The sequence below is a fragment of the Pinus tabuliformis genome, chromosome 6 (assembly GCF_031772625.1).
Source record: "Pinus tabuliformis cultivar Carrire ecotype Pingquan chromosome 6, CPIR1, whole genome shotgun sequence".
NCBI lineage: Eukaryota > Viridiplantae > Streptophyta > Pinopsida > Pinales > Pinaceae > Pinus > Pinus tabuliformis.
In genome coordinates, this window is record NC_142292.1 from 1511122269 (window position 1) to 1511136461 (window position 14193).

A 14193-nucleotide genomic window follows, 5' to 3' on the forward strand; every position below is an offset into this window, starting at 1 on the left:
AAAACCTAAATTAATGAAAAACAAAACCACCTGTCTCATAAAATTTAATATAAAACCTAAATTAACGAAAAACCAAACCACCTCTCTCGTGAAAATTTAATATAGGGGGATGTCCTGCCATAAATGGTATGCCAAAAAACCATTTGTACAGGAGATCAATGGTAGAGGTTAAAAGCGCTACCCTTTCAAATTTTGAAACGACTACAAAGGTTCCACACAGTGGTTTTCCGTTTCCGTCAAACCACCAGTGGTTTCTTGCTGGGCCTGTACGATCGTTCACCTCATTTCAATGGATTAAATAGAGGCTATGTTTTGGCTAGTTTGACAAGCCATTGGATTCGAAGAAAGAAAGATTATTATAAGAAATATTGATTATGAGCTTAATATGTTATAGGTGAAACTTGAATTTAAGTGAGGAGGATAATTACATTTCTCCTGACTAAAAATACTAAACCAAACTAATTGATTATGGTAAATTATAACAATTATGTAAGTACCATGTAATTCTTATTCTTAGGTGTTCTATGTAAATGTGTGTAATACTAAAATATAATAATCAAATAGCAAAAGTAGTAAGAAGAAACATATCGTTTTTCTTTCTGAAAAAAAGTAGTAAGAAGAATTGCACAATTGTCATTAAAATTAATTCAAGCCTTATTATTTTATGCATGCATATATATGATCAAACAAATTAGTATTTCGAACATTCACATTCATTAAGATAGGAGAATACATGCCATTGTCCTTTTATAGAAATGTTTATTTCTTTAATAATAAAATATATAAATTGATGAAAGATACACAAGTTTATCATTCACAAAACAAATTATAAATATTTTCATTTAATAATTAGGTACTCATATAAAATCAAAAAAGTTTATACAATGTCAACTTAAGGTGTTTATACAATGTCAACTTAAGGTGTGCTCCAAATTTAGATCAACATCACTTTTTGATTTGGGATTGGTTTTAAGGGTTTTGTTTGCAATGATACCAATTGCCAAGGCCATAGTTTTAAATGAGTTGTATTTCTAACCCTTAAAAAAGGGTCTTACAAGTAGCACTCCTTTTTCAATATAAGAGTCCATTTAAGGTCTTTGCTTGCAACATCACATATAGTAATTACAAAATGTCATAATTTTGACCTCACAAAAAATGGGTTCTACTAATAGCACCGGTTTTTGAAATGGGGGTTAAAAAAACATTAAATGTAACCTCTAAAAAAATGAGAACTCTAGTCCAAAGTTTTCATTAAGGGTTGGTAACTATTTTCTCCTTTTTATGATCATAATTCATTTTTTTCCAAAGGTAGACATGAATAATTTTGATGGTTTAGATCCTTCAAGTTGGGTTACCCAAACTTAATTATGTTTCTTTCTCCATGTCATGATTGATGACCTACAAAAACTAAAAATGGGTGTTTTATATTTTGATGCAGATCATTGATAATAGTCTTAATGGTATAAGAAAGCTTACATAAACTACATTGTTTGGTCCTAATTTCTAAAGGTCCTTTATCCTCATTTTGAATGTGATATTCAACACCTAGGATTCTTGACAAAATTTTGCCAAATAGGCACAATTATTGATGATATTGTAGCTTTTAATCAATTGAGAATCTGAACAGAGGGCTTATCTAATTCCTTTCTAAACAATGGCTCATAAGTGGTCTCAAGGAAGTAATTAGAGCACATGCCATGATGCAACACTTGAACACATGGTTGGGAGCTTGTGAAAGAGATAAAGAATTTTAGATTGTGATCAATTCCCAAACCAAAAGATCTTTATCCATTAATCACACTAGTCCTCTTGTGGCAACAACCCCTAGATCCCCCAACTGTCAACCTTTTAGAATCCAAAACTTGTCTTATGAAGAGATGCCAAAACAATAGTGCTTCAAAATTAGAATTGTGGTGAGTGGTATTTGAAAAGGAACAAATACAAACAATAAAAATTATTTCGAATTGGTGTACCTTAACGATCCCCTCAAGAGATATATCAACTAAAAACACTCTTGAACTAGGCTCGGGAAATTACACCCCTCCTATAGATGATGATACCACCTTACAAGCTACTTGTGAGGAACACCAGATTTCTCTTCATGGTTTATCTGGTTTCTTAGCACCTGAAACCTTGAAGTTGATTGGATCATTAAGCAGTACAAAGTGATTATATTAATTGACAATGACATCACCTATATTTTTATTCATAGAAGAGTAGTTGAAAAAATCCATTATTATGTCCATCATATACTTAATTTAAAATTATGAAACCAATGGTGATATGATTAATTGTAGTGCATGTTGTGAAAACGTTGAATTCCAAATGAGAGAGTATCATCTCAAAACTCACATGTTTGTTATTGAAATGTGATTCGTAAACTGCCATGGATATTCTACTGGACAGTTCATCACAATAGATCTGATAATTTTATATTAGAAATCTGAAAATTCTACACTATTACGATTTTATTTAATTATTAGATCTGTAGATTTAATTGTCATTAGTGCATGCATGCAAATGGAAATTATGCAGAAAAATAGAGAACGATAAAATAAGTTCACACACACACATAAGACACATGATATGCTTTGGGAAAGCCTTTCGGGAGAAAAGAAAGTTGGAAGGTGAGGTTGCTTCACTCTCTTTTCTTGTCCGAAAATATGGTTGTAGGTACAAAGAATTAAGGCTTGTGGCCCGTGGGCTGCTATAGTGCACAAATGCTCTCTGTATGCTCTACCTCCTATCCCTATTCACTATCTTTTCTTAGCTATGGAACAAAATTCTTTCGAAAGAATGGAATGCCTCTTCCTCCTAGTGGCCCAATTATAACATATCCTGATAGCCTACTAGTGGTTAAGTTTGACTACATCAAATCTTAACTAGAGTTATAATATAGACTCTTCTAATGTCTTTTACATTACAAACACATGTCTAGCCTCTTTTCCATGAATAATGGGGCCTGACGCGGCATCCTCCTGAATTATAGGTGTGAAAACAAGAAGGTCAACTTCTGAGTGGCATAACTTTTGCATACAGACTCTGATTGACATGCTTCTTGCATTGTTGGAAAGATCTCTATGTGTAGAACAACTTAAAAATATTCATTACTAAAACGACAATTTTTTACCCCCAAAAAACGTTGTTTGATGCCTCAAAACACTCCTAAAAAGTTTGAGACCATGTTTTTCCAAACCGCGTCCCGTTAGTAAAAACGGTCCCATGAGTTGATTCCTCCACTTTTTCTACTCCGAATGCATTGAGATGGATGAAAAAAAATATAATGATCCAATCTGAATCAAAATGGTAAGTTTTGATGTAGTTATAGGGGTACAATTGTTATACACCTTAGGACCTATCACCATGGATGTGAAAAATTTGCATATAAAATTCACTAAGGAAGAGAACAAACATACCCTCAAGGGGATTATATCTAATTCCCCTAAAATCATTACCACTCATCGCATGGAGATCATTTTTTAAAGAAAGGCCACTCATGCATTCATGTAAAATTCAATACCATACATGTTATGGGCATTGTTGTATTTTCTTCTCAAAAGCAATCTATTCGCGGAAAATTACACCGAGAAACCAACTTCAACAAATTTTAAGTTCAAGTTGGCCCTCCAACTATAGGGTTGTTCATTGTCACTGAACAAAAACCTATGAAGCACAATGGGCAGATATAGGGGTTGTTGTATAGAGTGGTTGCTTCGGGTTTGAAATCCCTACTTAACAAATAAAGCCCTCTCTTGGAGAGGTCTAATCAAAGTTCCTACGTTCAACTATGACAGAATAACATAAATTGAAAGAGTTTGATAGGTGAATGAAGGAGAAATTAGAGAATTAAATATCCTCCATGAATATCCAATTATCTAACAAGAGCGAAAGCGTATAAAAGAATCTCTATAGGTGACAATCTAAGTATAGCATAGAAACAACAATTTAATGATTTCTGGGTGCTAATCAAACAAATTGTTTAATCTTTTACCCAATATAGAAAATAAGTTTGCATTAAGGATGCCAGGGAGGTTGATACTCAGCCTTTCCCTTCCCAATGTCCTATACTACCTCAATGTATGTAGTAATAGATATGTGATTATAGGAAATAACATACAGATGAAACAAATTATGTCATTAACTGGAGCCAAAATCCCTCGATTAAATTTTGAAGTTACAGGCTTTACAAAAATATGAGGCCCTTTCTAGACTCAAAAACCAACCCTTTTACATTCGAATGGAACAATATATAGAAAAATTGCAATCCTAAACTGTTACAATATTCCTGGAATAAAAATATAAACAATGCACCAAAAATAAAAATAATCTCTAAATAATTGTAGGAGATTTAGAATTGTTTGCAAGTCTTCTGCCTTAAAAATTGGAGTTAGTTCACTAACTATTGATCTTTTTCCTCGAATATATGGATCATGTTGATTCTCCTCTTTCAAATTTGTCTATGTGAGTTGTTTCCCAAGAATTTGGGAACTTCCTATTAAATGAGGCAAATTTTGCCATTTGATGAAATATAATTTACAAAGATTTTACCATCTACATAATTTGGGTGTACCCATAACCTGTGTTATCCATGTATTGAGACTGAATCTTCAGTCACAATTACATCAATGAGATCACATTTTGTTTGGATGTCTTGTTTTATAAATTTTGAGTATTATTTGCCTTGAGTGAACATTTTGGACATATGTCGCAACTAGTTGGCCAAATGTCAGTGCTCTTTTCCTTCGTGAGCATATGAAGGTTCTTTTACCATATCCTGGATAAAAGTTGCTAATTACAATCCACAGATTACAATTGTTGTTCGAGGATTCCAATAATAGAGAAAATGCGTAGATCAATGTTTCATAATCTCTTGTTCGGTTCATTGAGATGAAAAATGCATATAACATCTAATAATTAGCTTCTTAGCTCTTTTTATTTGTTGCAATTTTTAATTCTAGAAGATCATTAAGCAAAATCTCAGCCTCTTAGTAGCCTTGCCTGGAAATAGAATCTTCAAAGACCTATTGATACTTTGATTATCTGGATAGGCGAATGGCTTGGCCAACATAGCAATATCACTTCTTGTTGAGTCCACAAGAACATATCTATTCCTGATGCCTATGTTCCTAAATACTTACAATATAATGAAAAACCCTTCAAATTTGATTGTTTTCCTTTATACACCTCTATGGGTGCCATACTTATTCCTTCATCTTCTTGCATTTTGTCATCCATGCATTGCACATTTATTTGCTACATTAGTTGAATTCTACTCCAACCTTCTTTAGATATCGACTAGCTTCTTTGCCTTTGTATGGATTTTTTATTCTTGTGACTTTCCTGGAAAAAGGCATGAAATGCAACCTGATTGAACAGAAAGAATTTTGTACTCGAAAATGGTAGCCATCTGCTCAAATAGATTAAGGAGAAATTATGTGGATCGTATAATTCAAATATCTGGAAGATATTATCAAATCATGAATTTAATGACTTTCCCTAGCACGCTACATTCGCAAGAGTAGATTTATCATATTATCAAACTGATCATGTTCCTTATAATATCTTCCTGTAATGTGTTCAAGCATGTCCTTATAAAACCATCATTTTCTCATGGTTGGTTTTCCATAATAAAAACCTGTCATGGGAAAGCTTGTAGAAGAGGAATTGGTCAGGGCCTGGGTATTGCTATATCTGCAAATCAGCTGAAGAAAATAATTATCACATGTTTTTTCAATGTCCTATATCCCAGCAACTTTGGAGTAACCTTGCTGCATACTTTTGTTTTAACTATGTATCACATCCTTCAATAAAAGAAGCTTTTGTTTGGTGGAGTAATAAAAAAGAATCATGGAGGCCAATCATTCAACTAGTTCTCTGGTGTTTATGGAAATGGAGGAATAATATTTTGTTTCAAAACAGAAAGGAGGGCTTTGTGGTTGTTTTTGAAAACATTATCTCTCTCTATAACACTATCCCTACCAAAATTTCTCAGTATAGCAAGGCAAATCAAATAGAGCAATCATCAGATCTTATGGTTTTCCCAAGAGCATATTTTGATGGGGCAGCACAAAATGACATATGTGGATGTGGGGTCCTTATGTTTATAGATAAAGATTAGCAATTACAAATCTTCTGGAATGGGGGGGAGGGAACCAATAACAAAGCAGAGGCAATGGCGCTAGCAGGACTTCTTACTTTCAGTTGTTTTCTAAATATTCAATCCCTTCAGATTTTCGGAGATTCCAAAATAATAATTGATCATGTCACAGGGAAGAATCATATTAAAAAGCAGCATCTATCTGGTTGGTTGAATAGAATCATGTCTCTTTGGGGGAGGAAGGATGACTACACTATTCAGCATATCAACAGAACTCAAAATTCCCAAGGTGATATATTATCAAAGAAATGACTCTTTTCTCAAATGGGCTTCTAGAATATGGATGTAAAAATTGAAGCTGAAACTTATTCCATTCAGGAATTCTCTCTCCCTGGTACATAATCTCTCTTTTTTTTTTTTATTGCAGCACTCCCAGGTATGTTTTTCCAAGATATTGTTTTATAGTATATTCCACTTTTTCCTTTACTGGTGGTAGAAGTGAACCTTTTTGGAATTCTAGAATTTTTCTGGATTCGCTATTACACTATCTGTTTATCCTTCTGGTTGATTGCTTCTTTTGAAGCACATATCTTTCTGTCTTTTCGCCTGTTATGGGGGATTTTTGGCCATACGTCATATCAGGACTTGCTTTCCTTCCTCTACCGTTTTGTACAGGGTTGGTTATATCTCTTTATCTGGCTATATCTAGATGTAATATGTTGTTTTTATATCTTTTATATAATACAATCAAGCTTTTTTCGTACTGAAAAAAAATGTGTTCAAGCATATCACTATGCATTTCTTTGACCTTGTCAATTATACCTTCATGATGCTGGGAGTTACGTCCTTTGAGACTGGATGTGTTTTGAACTTATCCAAGCTACTTTAAATTTATGGTGTGGGAAAAATCCTGGGTAAATTTCAATAGTTTGCAAGAGTTTATGCATGTTGATCAACCCTTTACTCCAGGGCCAATCTTGGAATCAAGCCAAGTAACAAGATTGGATCTCTCCCCAAGGATTTCGATCGATTTTAGATCTGTGCTCCATTGGTTGTTAACACCCACAGTGAATGGTGGCATTTGTAGCTACAATATTACTAGTAAGGTTGATAATCCCTATTGTAAATGAAAATAAATGAATTCTTTGTTCAAATTATCAAAAGGGTTGTTAGCCTTGTTGTGCCAAATGTGTGGCAACCCTGTCTTCACTCTCAATTCCAAGTGGCCACAAATGACCTTAACATATCATCATGCCCACATATCATCATAGTTGTACCTTTGGTGAGGCAGTTCACACAATTTGACATTAAAAGTTGTCATATTATTCATTGTGATCACCACTTTCTCATAGCGTGCAATTTTAAATATTTAGAGTTAAAAGGCCATGCTCCTTGCAAACTCTGGCCAAATTGAGACTACCTATTACATGACTTCGGATGGTCTCTAACTTGTGTGTTTCACACCATTCTACATTAGGCTGACCAGTTATACCAGTAGCATTGAACACATGAGTTGGTTATGGAGTTGCTATATATTCTCCAACATGCCACTTCCATACTGATATTGAATGCCATGTTTCTCACAAATCTGTCTCAAAAGCCCTCCTTATACCTGCGTTGTATCCCAGGCACCATAAGTTGTTTGTGGGGTGGGGGGTCTAGGCGGAAAGTTGTTTTGATAACGGGGAATGCGCAATTCTTCCTGACTTGCCACATATGTCATGGTGGTTTTAAGAAACCACCAATTGTGGAACCCCCTCGTCCATTAAACTTCAGGCAAAGTGGGGGTCGCGCAATTCAATTGTAGCCATTAATTTCCTAGAATGTGATCACAAGCTTTCAAACATGCGCACTTTATAAAACGATCTATCTGCGTGCAAACCAGTTTTAAGTAACCCTTCAATTCAACTTTCCTCGGAAACCATTCATCATTTTGAAAAGCTATAGTAGCATTTTCTAAAACATCAGTCAGGTGTTTCCCTCATTAGGCACTTGGATAATTGACATTTCAAAGGTGACCGCATGGTACTGTTTGGTGAAACTGTAGCGTTGAACAAGCGTGATTTACCCACAAAACTAACTGCTTGGCATCGACACTTGCACGCCATGGACATTGGTGCTTATATATATATATATATATTCAGAGATAAAAATCTTCATAGAATTATATTGAGGCAATATAAAGAGTACATAAGATATGACAAGGATCAGACACCTTGCAAGCATATAAATCAAAACCTTGCAGTCATAAGATATCCCAGAGGGGATCAACACTACATCATACCAAAATCAGTGCAAAAAGGTCTTATCAAAGGCAAGATCAGCAGTTATCTTATACATATATAGCAAAAGGATACTATTTGAAAAATAGGTAAACAGATGGATGAAAAGAAAAAAGGATCATATTCCCGGGATAAAAAAGTCCTGGATGAGACAGGAAGGATCACCAACAGAAACCATCATAGACCAAGAACCCGGTGCCATAGACAGACCCTTCTTCGACAGACGGTCAACGTGATCATTTTGGGAGCGAGGGATGTGGTGAATTGAGCGATATTTCATTTTTGTCCAGAAATACATGATCCTGTTTAACCACCCAGACAAATGAGGACAACTGATGTGGCAAGCTCCCCTTACATGGTCAATCATTGATTTTGAATCACCGAAAATTGAAATGCTCTGAATGTCAAAAAATACACAAAAGGCAAGCAGTCCTGCAAGAGCCCTCTCCTCGACCAAGCTATTTGAGCCAATCCCACCATTCCAGGATAGAAAGTATGTTATGAAACCAGCTCACAAAAAGATAGAAAAGAGAGATCCACGCCTTAGAATTCAGCCTCTTCGAGGGGGCAACCTCCTTTACATTACATAAATGAACAATTCTTGGATGATACAAATGACAAAACCTCCTTTCTATATATAGGAGTCTAGGGAGTCACAATATAATCCAGCCGACCTAACAATAATAATATAAAGCCACAAAAATAACAATAGAGGGATTCTATGGGGCACAGAAATAACAATATGGGGGTAATAGGGGCACAACAATATAAATAAGGGGTATAACTACAATAGTAATGGGGTAATCACTAGTATTATAGGGACCCAACATGCCCCTCTCCTTCAAAAAAGTGTTGTCCTCAACGCTTGAGTAGTTCTGGATACTTCTGCATAAAATTCTCATCCTCCCATGTGGAATCTTCAGCGGATAAGTTCTTCCACTTGATAAGATACTCTGAAATTGATCGATTTCGTAGCTATCGAGTTCTTGTTTCTGTGACTGCTTCCGGTTCCAATATAATTTTTCCTTCCTCATCAAGTTCTGGCAATATTGTTTGAATTGGGAGCTTGTCACCTATAACCTTCTTTAAACATGAAACATGGAAAACTGGGTGCAATCGAGAAGCTGCAGGAAGCTCCAATTTGTATGCCATAGTACCAATCTTTTGCAACACCTTGTACGGACCATAATACTTTGGTGATAATTTATTATCCTTCTTAGCTTGCTTTAGGGACATTTGCTTATATGGTTGTAGCCGTAGGAATACCCAATCACCTACATCAAAACTTCTTTCACTGTGATGTTGATCTGCCTGTTGTTTCATTCTATTTTGTGCCAACACGAGGTTATCCTTTAAGAGTTGGAGGACTTGTTGTTGATGTTCGATGTGATGTTCCACTGCCTGAACCTTAGAATTTTCTCTTAAATATGATGTGATGGATGGTGGTTGATACCCATAAAGTGCCATAAATGGGGTCATTTTTGTTGCTGTATGGAAGGAAGTGTTATACCACCATTCAGCCAGAGGCAACCATTTGACCCATTGTGTCTGTTTATCAGATACAAAGCAACGAAGATATCCTTCCAAACATTTGTTTACTATCTCAGTTTGCCCATCAGATTGAGGATGATAAGATGAGCTATGAGCTAACTGAGTACCAAGACAAGAAAATAATTCTGTCCAAAAATTTCCAGTGAAAATGGGATCTCTGTCACTTACAATAATCTTTGGGTTTCCATGTAGCTTTTGAACTGTTTCCATAAATGCAGTAGAAACTGTACTGGCTTTAAATGGATGTGATAATGCACAAAAGTGTGCATACTTGGTAAGTCTGTCAACTACCACCATGATGACACTCTTTCCCTCAGACCTGGGTAAACCTGTGATAAAATCCATTGAAACCTCCTCCCAACGTTGGCTTGGAATGGATAAAGGTTGTAATAGACCCGGTGTCTTAATTGTTTCAACTTTATTTTGCTGGCAAACCAAACATTCCGCCACAAAATTTTGAATATCTGATTTAAGGCCATCCCAAAAAAATTCCTTCTTAACCCTGTGGTAAGTTTTTAAAAATCCTGAGTGCCCTCCTAAGGGAGAAGTGTGCAATTCCATAAGAATCTTTTGTTTTAGCTGGGAATCCTTACAGAGGTATAAGCGATCTTTGTACCATAACGAATCATTTTGCCAGCTAAATGTATCAGAAGTACTGGAATCTTGTTGTAACTTTCGAATAAGTGCCCACACTTCTTCGTCATTCTTCCATTCCTCCCTTGCTTCGTTTATCCAATCTGGTTGGATAATAGAAATGGCACACAACAATGCTTCCACATCCTCATCCTTTCTTGAGAGTGCATCTGCCACAACATTTTGCTTCCCTTTTTTGTAGATGATTTCAAAGTCATAACCCAACATCTTTGTGACCCACTTTTGTTGCTCTTCAGAGGATAATCTTTGTTCTAAAAAGTATTTAAGGCTATCATGATCCGTTTTTACCTTGAAGTGTCTTCCCATTAGGTAGGGTCGCCATTTCTTAAGTGCATGGAGTATTGCCAACATTTCCTTCTCATAAATAGCTTTGCTTAAAAACTTTCCCTTGATTGGACGACTTTCAAAAGCAATGGGTCTTTCATCTTGCATTAGAACAGCACCAATTCCATTTCCTGAAGCATCACATTCCACAATAAAGGTTTTTGTGAAGTCCGGTGTAGCTAAGACCGGTGCTTGGCACATTGCCTCTTTAAGATGTTCAAAGGCCTTTGTTGCTTCCGGAGTCCATGAAAATGAATCTTTCTTCAATAATGTTGTTAGAGGTGCTGCTATTCTCCCATAATTCTTAACAAACTTGCGATAATACCCTGTCAACCCAAGAAATCCTCGCAGATGCTTTATGGATGTGGGGATTTTCCATTCCTTAATGGCTTTAATTTTGCTAGGGTCTACCTTAACTCCTTCATGAGATACAATATGACCCAAATATTCCACCTCCTGGACTCCAAAGAAACATTTGGATCTTTTTGCATATAATTGTTTCTCCTCCAATAGTTGTAGCACCCTGTCAACATGTTCAACATGATCCTTCCAAGACTTGCTGTAGATTAGTATATCATCAAAAAATACTAACACAAATTTTCTAAGGAATGGTTTGAAAATTGAATTCATCAAACCTTGAAATGTTGAAGGTGCATTGGTAAGGCCAAAAGGCATGACCAAAAATTCATAATGACCCTCATGAGTTCTAAATGCCGTTTTCGGAATGTCTTCAATCTTCATTCTGATTTGATGATATCCCGAACGAAGATCCAACTTGGTGAAGTAAATTGATCCATGCAATTCATCCAGTAATTCATCAATAACAGGAATGGGGAACTTATCTTTAATAGTGAGCTTGTTGAGCTCCCTATAATCCGGACACATGCGCCATGATCCATCCTTCTTGTGCACCAATACTACTGGAGCTGAGAAAGAACTTTGACTCGGTTGAATTATACCAGCCTCTAGCATTTCTGCAACCATACGTTCAATTTCACTTTTTGGACATAGGGATATCTGTACGGCCTGATGTTTGGAGGAACACTTCCTGGAATCAGATGAATAGCATGATCATGATCACGCATAGGTGGGAGACCTTTGGGAGTCTCAAATACCTTGGAATGATTGTCCAGGACTTTTTGGAGATCTGGAGAAATAGATGATTCCAATGTGGAAACATCTAGCGAACATAATTGTGCAATTACACCTCTTTGCTCCTTTTTTAGAAGCTTTGTCATGCCATTAGAGCTGATTATCTTTCCTGGTTTCCCTGCAATACCCCTTAATTCAACTTCCTTTCCTTCCACAGAAAATTTCATGAAAAGTTCTTGAAAATTAAAAGCTATTGTACCCAAGGATTGTAGCCATTGGACTCCTAGTACAACATCAACACCTCCCATTGGAATGGAAAGCATTGGGCTAGTCAATACATATTCTCCCATGGATAGCTTGATATTATGGCACTTTCCAGAACAATTTATTGTTCCTCCATTTGCAATCATCACTTGACACTCTGGTGCTGGATATAGGAAGCAATTCAATTCTTTTGCTACCCTACAATGAATAAAATTGTGGGTGCTTCCTGAATCAATCAACACTATTACCTTTTTCTTCTTGATTTGTCCTTCTATCTTGATGGTTTGAGGAGTGGTAATTCCTGCCAATGCATTACAAGATATGGTCGGATTTATTTGTTCTTCATCTAGGCTTTGTTCCTGGAATATATCCTCTTCTTTTGACCTTTCTTGCTCCTTTTCTTCTTCCTCTTCACAATCTATGTAGAATAATTTCTTCTCAGCACACTTATGACCTTTTGTGTATTTGCTATCACAATTGTAACAAAGCCCTTTTGCTCTTTTTTCTTCCAATTGTTGTGGTGTCAACCTTGTAGGTTGTGGAAGACTATGGGCAACAACACTTCCGTCTTTATAGTTGTGAACGGTATGCTTCCTAGTTGCCATAATTTTGCTTTCCATTTTTCTTGCTAACCTGAATGCCTTCTCTAATGAATCAGGTTCCCAAAGGCGCACATCATGTTGGATATTATCCTTTAAAGACCCTATGAACACATCAATCCTATGCTCCTCTGGAATATCTTTTACCCTTATGTTCAATTTTTGGAACTCCTCAATGTGCTCCATTATTGAACCCTTTTGTTTGAGACTTATCAATTGGCTAAAAAAAGTGTTGCTTTTTGTATCCTCATAATGTGCTATCAATTCTTCCGTAAAAATTGCCCAAGTGATAAATTGTTTACGAGAACAAAGCCATTGATACCATACAAACTGATTTGGTTCCAAATATAAAGTTGCCATACGTACCTTTTGTGTGTTTTGCACATTATTGAGAACGAAGAATTGCTCCATCTGTAATATCCATGTGGCGGGATCCTTGCCATCAAACTTCCTCACATCAATTTTTGGAACATGGTGAGTCTTCGATCCAACATTAGAGTCTATGGAATCATGATTAACATTTCTTTTATTCTCATCATGAGTTTCCTTTACTACCTTTTCACCATTAGTGACCCTTTCTTGTAGCAACTTCTTCAATTCATCCATCTTATCATCCATGCCATCAAATTTAGCGTCAATCTTAGCTTCCATGCCATCCATCTTAGCTTCCATTCCCTTTATCTTAGATTCCACGCCATTTACCTTAGATTCCACGCCACTTATCTTAGCTTCTGTTAGCTTTTGTGAGCGTGACATTTGTTGCACTTGTTCTTGTAATTTTGATATATCATGTAGCATTTCTTCCTCTTCTTCATGAGTCATGCTAGAGCTTTCAGGTTCCTTACTAGGTGTTTGCATTTTCTTTCCTCGGGGCATCAGTTACCGATAATAAAGTTTTACTATGCCCTTTGAATCCGTTGAACCAAGCTTACACAAAAATTAAAAAAAAAACTACACACCTTTTTTCACTTTATAGAAGCCTGATATTGAATCTGATGTATCTCTGTAATTTCGGATCCTCCAATTCTGAAATTGCTACCTGTAGTAGCCTTCTACGTCCTCTTTCCAATGCCACAAGTCTGAGCCAAATTGGATTCTCCAAGGAAGAGTTATGTGAAATCTCCCACAGTGACTTGCTTTTAGACTGGTTCAGTAGAGCGAACTTGTACGACGTGCCACGAGTCACTGTTTCAACCTTTGAATCTGAAACACACATACAAGAAACTACAGTCCGTCCTCTTTCTGTACCTTTTTACGAAATTTCAATCCGATCCTCAGAGAGAGAGAGTTATGGCGATTTTCCCCAGGTCACCTGTTTTGAATGTAATTC